The following is a 5719-nucleotide window of genomic DNA, read 5'->3' on the forward strand; positions in this document are numbered from 1 at the left end:
AGGTTTTGAGCTCAGGTCTGCCCCACTCTTGAGCCCAAGCTTTTAAACTTACACTCCAGTTGGAAAAACTTCATATTCTGGTTATTTTCTCAACTCCCGCTGGCTCCCCCAGGCCTGGAGAAATGGGGTATGGTTGGGGTGCCAAGGGGCAACAGGGGGCCCAGCTGGGGATGTTGTGGTCCAGGTGAGGCATATACACGTGTGGGATGCACACAGCGGGCAGCTATGGACGTGTGTCCCATGTGACTGACTTGGAGCAGGTGATCTGTGGGTTGTGGGTGGAGTGGGGGCAGGTGGGAGGCAGCAGAGAACCCCTCCATCTTGCTCTAACCCCCCTGTTCAAGTCCAGGGTCCAGCTCTATCCTGAACACCCTTCCCTGCCCGCATCCTCACCATGCTTAGCGCAAGGAGGGAGCCCCCATCTGCCACTACTAACAAAGTGACACTCACTCCCTCATTTCCCTTTTAGCGAACTCCCGGGGTCATCCGGGGGCTGAGGCAGCTGACAAGCTCCCGCTGCCTCTGTGAGCAGGAGATGGGTGCAGACATCCCCCAAGAAAGAGGTGTCACTTCCTGGATCCCCTCAAGGCGGGGTGGTTAGTAAGTGAGCCTCCCCCTTTTGCAGCTTGCATTATGTAACTCCGCCAGCCCCTCTGTGTGGGTGAAGGAATAATGAATACCCAGGCCCAGCCCGGCCTGCCTTCTCCATCTGGCGTCACTGTGTATGAGTGTTTCTCTCTGCGTATTCATGCATTGCCCTCATGCTGTGTCATTTCTCTGCTGTGTGTGTGAGCGTGTGTGGCCCGTGTGTCGGCCAGCTGAGTGTCTTTCAGCATCTTGCTGCTGGGGTTCCGGTTTGCGGAGAAAACCATCCAGAACCCCTGTGTCTTTCCCCAGTGGGGAGGATTGGTCCTCCCCTGACCCCTTTGCTTCCTTAACACTCCCCAAGCCCCATTTCTTCTGGGTACCGAACCCAGGATATTCTGTTGTTTAGCGGGAGGCAGAGATAGCTGGGCCCTCTAGATCTCTCTTGAGTGTCCAAGTCTGGCAGTGGACTCCATTCTTTAATTAAAGAACGGACTTGCAGGTGAGCTTTTGGGAAGGCAAGGCTTCCAAGGGCTTTCCTTCCACTTCTGGCTTGGGCCAGACCCTAAAAAGGACAGAGCCCGGGCTTGGCTGAAGAAAAAAGAAAAAGAATGAAGTGATCCACAAGCCTTCCTAGCCATGCTCAGCTTTTCCTCTTTCTCAGTTGGTTGTCAAATCAGGAAGGGCTGTTGGCTGGTGCTTGGGAAGTTGGGGTCTGTTTCTCACACTTTGGCCTTAGGCAACTTGATCTTTGGAAGGAACTGGAAGGAGGCTGGGCTTGGGAGAAGCAGGGATATTCAGTGTCTGCTGAGAGAAAGAGAGAAAAAGAGAGAGAGAGAGAGAGAGAGAGAGGCAGAGAGAGAGAAAGAGAGAGATCCAAGCCCTGTGCCTCAGCCAACGGATTCTGAGCACTCCCCAGGGTCCACCTTGATCCTAACAACAATCCCAGAACACTCTGTCTCCCTCCTTTTCCTCTGTGGAGCACATCCTCATCTGCTGCCATATTTTCATCCTCACTCTCGCCAAGGTCAGGTTTGAATATCCCCATTTTACAGACGAATAAATTAAGCTGCTATAGGAAACCCATTTGTCCCAGCTTGTGAATGTCCAGTGTCCAGGAGGCTCCTGGGCCAGTGGGGGTGGCTGGTGACCCTTCTGCCCCAGGGAAGATTTTAAAGGCCCCTTCCGGCTCTGTCTGTGTGCTTCCAGGTGAGTTCTTTATTTTCCTGGAACTTCCATTTCCTTATCTGTAAAACGGGGTCGTTAAGCAGTGACCACTTCCCTGGGTAACCAGAAGGATTAATTAAAATGGTGGACGCACGGTACTCAGCAACCTCACACAGCAAATGCCCAGAAGAAAGAGCTTCCTGCTATTGTTATATAATACGTAGTGATTTGGGCTTCCTGGCTTTTAATTTTAATTTTCTGCACCACCCTAGTTTTGCCAAAGGTAGTTGATGTGCCATCTCGAGGGGGCCCTTTGCTGGAAATCTGGCGGAATCTGGCACTGGTCGTGGCACGGGGCTCTGAATATAGGGAGCCGGGTGCTGGGCAGCACGTCCTGCCAAGCCAGCCTCTGCCCTTTGGAGCTGTGATTTTAAACAAATCACATACGTGCACGCCAGTGTACATACCATGGAAACAATACTTGGACCCGGGCCTCGTTCGAGTAGTTCAGTGGTTTTGGGTGTATTTATCTCATTTACCTTGCTGCGAGGAAATGAGCGGCTGACTTTCGGGACAGCTGCTAGCGACAAGGAGGGAGCCAAAAGAGGCCAGCGTCTGCTACCATCTCACCCTGCGACCTTGGGCAAGCCACTTCCCATTCTGGGCTGCAACCAGAGCGGTGGGGACGGCAGCCTGTCTCTAGCAACAGAGAGTTTCCTGTGTGCTAAGCATGGCGCCGAGCCCTCTGCATGGGTGCCTTATTTGATCCTGGAAGAGACTGTATGGAGAAGCTCCTAGCCCCACGTTACCCATGGATGAGGTGAGTGGGGTTCAGAGAAGTGAACCCGGGGAGCAACCTTGGGGTCTAGCGAGCGGATTCTGAGCACTCACTGGGGCCAATCCCAATCCTAATACCAACCCCACAACATGCCTCATTTCTCTTCCTCCCCAAAGCACATCCTCACCGGCTGCCATATTTTTCATCCTCACTCTGATCAGGGTGACGGTGGATTGTCCCCATTTTACAGATGGTGAGATTAAGCTGCTATATAAGACCTACTTGGCTTGGGCTTGTCCTTGACCTTCCATTTTTAGCACTGAAAGTCAGAGGACATTAGGATGAAGGGGAGCTCTTGAGATCATCCAACCCAACTTCTATTCAAAAATGAGGAAACAGAGGCCTGGAGGAGCCAGGGGTTCGTTCAACGTGGATCAGCGACAGGTGCGGGTGTCTAGGACTATGCTTTCCAGTGGGGCAGCGGCTAGCCACGTGCGGCCATTGAAACCCCTGAACTGGGGCTGGTTCCGCTGAGATCTGCGGTAAGAGCAAAACACACATTGGGTTTCAAAGGCTAGTTTGAAAAAAAAAAAAAAAGAACATAAAATAGCTCAATAATTTTTCAATATTGGTTACATGTTGAACTGATAATGTTTTGGATATAGTGGGTTAAACAAAATTGTCATGAAAGTTAATGTCACCTGTGGCTTTTTTACTCTTTTTTAAAAAAGTGACTACTATACAGTTAAAAATCACACATGTGGACCGCATTGTATTGCCATTGCGCAGTGTAGGTCTAGAGTCTGACCTCCTCTCTGTCTCCCACTGTCCCTTAGGCCCCCTTGAGAATCTACTGGTAACTTCACCAGGCAGAAGATAATTCTTCTTTCCTAAGAAACCAGAAAAATTACACAGAGGGTTAGCAAAGGTCTTGCCACTTTTGAGGTTGACCTCTGAGAACGGGTGTGATGGGGATTGGGGGGAGTGGGGAGAGAATCCACCTACAACTATGTGAAGAGAGAGGTAATAGTAGGATGTCACCTGGGCTAAGAGTAGAGTGTCCAACTTCCCATTGTCCGAAGTCATCTGAAGTCTAATCCATTTATACAATGACTGTTTTGTTAAAAAGGATGAGGCAGATTCTACTCAGAGGTATGAAATGAGCTCCAAGATATAAAGATACATGTAAATTCTGCACGTGTAAATGCAGAGAATATTCTGGAAGGAAGAGATATCATCGGTTGCAACTGACAAGGACTATTAGAAGTCAGAAATAGGAGGGAGACATACTTTGCACTGTCTACCTTATTTTTCTATTTGAATGTCATTTAAATTATGTTTTTAATTACATGTATATTATCTTTTAAATGAACAACACTGAAGGAAAAAACAACACCCAGCCTATGAACTCCTGGGTGTTTTCCGTTTGCACACTCACTAAATCTCTGATGGAGTTACAGCTCTGTTTCGCATCTTCCTCCAATCTTATTTAAAGACAAATCCCAAGTCTCCCTGTCTTAAAAACAAAACAAAATACCGCCACCCTCCACACAAACAAAAGACCCACACCGTAACCCAACTGTGCTCTTTAAAAAACAACAACAAAACATGACAAAGCAACCAACTTCCTTACATTCCTGAACTGCTAATTTGCAGCCTTTCCCCAGAGAGAACACCACCCGGGAATCAAGCTGACGTGCTTTCTCCCACACTGGCAAGTCATAGCTACAAACCCGCCAACCTCTGCAAACCAGGGGGGTAAGTTGGCATTCTGTGTCTTGGGGATCCCAGACACGGGGGGCACCCTGGCCCCACGGGGTACCCCAGACATGTAACTCTCCCAGTTTCACAGCTACAGTTTGCAGATGATGACCTTTATCTTCCCAGATCTAATGCTCACACCTCAAGAGCTTAAGTCAGAGTGAGCAGGATGAGTATTCACGGGTGTTTCCAGTTTGGTAGTACACCTTGTCATGAGACTTCAGGAAACCCTCGCTCTCTCACACTGCTGCTTTGTAGTACCTCTTTGAAGGGCAATTTGACAGTATCTACCCTACAATTTAAAATACACAGATCTTTATCCTGGCAATTCAACTTTTAGGACTTTCTCCTGCAGATAAATTGGAAGGAACATCCTTACACACAGAAATACACGTGACCCTTCGTTGCAGAGTTGTTCAGAACATCAACAGATTAAATAAACAATGGCACATCCATACAATGGACTCCTGTGCAGGCATTAAATAAGCGGGGGGGGGGGGGGAATTAGATCTTAAAGGACCAATGGGGAATGATCTTCAAGATACGCTGTTTAAATTTTAAAAGATGGAGAGCACAGGTGTACAAATACAGTTACATATCTGTCCCGGGTATTCATCCATGCTTTCATATAAGTTTGGAGATGTCCCGAATATCTCTGGAAAAACATCTAAGATACTGGTGCTTTCTTCTGGGAAAGGGGGCCGGAAGACTACGGGTAGGATGGGAGGAAAGCTTACTTTTTATTGTATATTCTTTGCGTGTGTGTGTGTGTGTGTGTTCCTTTGTAATGCTTATTTATTCATCTTTTACTATGTTTTTGTATCATATATTAAAAAAAAGAGCCCAGTCTTTGAAGTCAGACTGTCTCAAATGGGTACTCTAGCTTCTCCACTTGGCTTTGTGATGGTGGGCAAGTTGCTTAACTGCTCTGAGTCATCGTTCCTGCATCTATAAAATGCGGATGATAACAGCATCTCTTCGGAGTGTCTGTGAAGATGGAATAATAGTTAATATTTTCTCAGTTCTTACAATATGCCACACACTACACAATAAGTGCTCAGCAGATGAACCCTCTTCCCACTACTATTACTAATAATTATCATACAAGCAGCCATTATTCTATCGGGTCTTCTATGCTATCAAGTGGACATATGTTGCTTAAAGCACTCTGTGCTGAAGAACCAAGAGAAAGCTGTGGACCCACAGATTCGTCTTACTTTTCAGTGGAGTGGGTGCCTGTCCCCGAGTCCTCAGAACACCAAAGGAGTGGGATTTGGTGTGCTGGAGCATGCAACTCAAGAGAGACAGCCAGAAACTCAGACCCTAGACCTTGGGGGGGGGGCGGTGAGACACCACCTCTGCGGTGGGACAGGGATGTCATGGGTCTAGTCCATCATCAGTAGAGAGCTACAGGGCTGTTGTCCCCAT

The sequence above is a fragment of the Zalophus californianus genome, chromosome 14 (assembly GCF_009762305.2).
Source record: "Zalophus californianus isolate mZalCal1 chromosome 14, mZalCal1.pri.v2, whole genome shotgun sequence".
Lineage (NCBI taxonomy): Eukaryota > Metazoa > Chordata > Mammalia > Carnivora > Otariidae > Zalophus > Zalophus californianus.